Source organism: Lathyrus oleraceus, chromosome 6 (genome assembly GCF_024323335.1).
Source record: "Lathyrus oleraceus cultivar Zhongwan6 chromosome 6, CAAS_Psat_ZW6_1.0, whole genome shotgun sequence".
NCBI classification, from domain to species: Eukaryota; Viridiplantae; Streptophyta; class Magnoliopsida; order Fabales; family Fabaceae; genus Lathyrus; species Lathyrus oleraceus.
Window position 1 is genome coordinate 236,144,542 of NC_066584.1, and position 1,203 is coordinate 236,145,744.

The window sequence follows — 1,203 nt, forward strand, 5'->3', positions numbered from 1 at the left end:
ACTAAAACCATCTTTACTGCAATTAGTGCAGCAGAACCAATTCGCAGGTCTCGCTACTGAGAACCCAAATCAATATTTAAAAGTTTTTATCCAATTGGTCGACACTTTTAAATCCAACGGTGCTTCACCTGATGCGATCCGTTTGAGATTATTTCCTTTCTCCCTTAGAGATAGAGCACGTTCATGGTTGGATTCACTTTCAGCTAACTCAATAACTACCTGGGAAGACCTTAGAAGAGTATTCCTTGCTAGATATTTTCCCCCTAGTAAGACTGATGTTCTTCGAAACCAAATAACTAGATTTACGCAAAACCAAGGAGAATCACTTTTTGAAGCCTGGGAGAGATATAAAGAGCTATTAAAATTTTGCCCACACCATGGCCTAGAACAATGGCTGATCGTTCATACCTTCTACAACAGACTCCATTATAACACAAAGATGAGCATTGACGCTGCCGCAGGTGGTTGTGATACCCCAATTTTGTCCGGGCATATTTAAATTTTTGGAAATCTGATTTCATTTTTATTTGAATCATATGCACAACATGACATGTATTTCGTCATGAATAATACCTAAAATATCAGTCAGAATAAATTTATTGAAAATACAGACAAATCGGTTGAATCATTTCTCAAGAACGTGCAAAAATCAGCGAGTACAAAGTTTCAAAATTAAAATGGCAGACGCCAGTCTTATTAATCTATGGTTCACGTAGTTTAACTTGGTGTGCTCGTTATATTTTTCAACGGCTGTTTCGGTTGCGTTTTGACCCGCCTGAGCCTTTTAACCGGTGCAAATTTATTTCAGAATTTGAAGAAACGCTGTATTTTTTCAATGAGTATATTTTGTGCTGATTGTTTTAAAGCATCCGTTTTAATTTTTCGATCAAAATTAGCGCCTGACTTTTATGCACATTTAGTTGTTTTATTTTTTTTGTTTCTTTGTCTAAATATTCAAATATTAATTAGAATTTTTTATTATGTAGTGTGGATATTGATTAAGGTTTTAAATAAACATACTTTCTTTGATAATTAAAATAATAAATAGTAGTTTCAAAATAAAGGAAATAAAAAAAAACTCTCTAAAGATTCCACCCAACGGTCATTCTCTCACACTAACACCACACACTCTTTCTGGAACCCACGCGTCACTCATCCTCTCTTCAACTCTCTCTCTCCTTACCCACTCACAATTCTCTCGCC

General features: G+C 35.2%; 1 non-coding gene across 1 annotated transcript; it reads right to left on the reverse strand.

The window, feature by feature from the left end:
• Nucleotides 1-277: 277 nt before the first annotated feature.
• Nucleotides 278-384, reverse strand: LOC127099550 (small nucleolar RNA R71). The gene has a single exon (XR_007794041.1). It is a non-coding gene; the product is annotated as a small nucleolar RNA R71 (small nucleolar RNA).
• Between the last annotated feature and the right edge of the window lie 819 nt (nucleotides 385-1,203).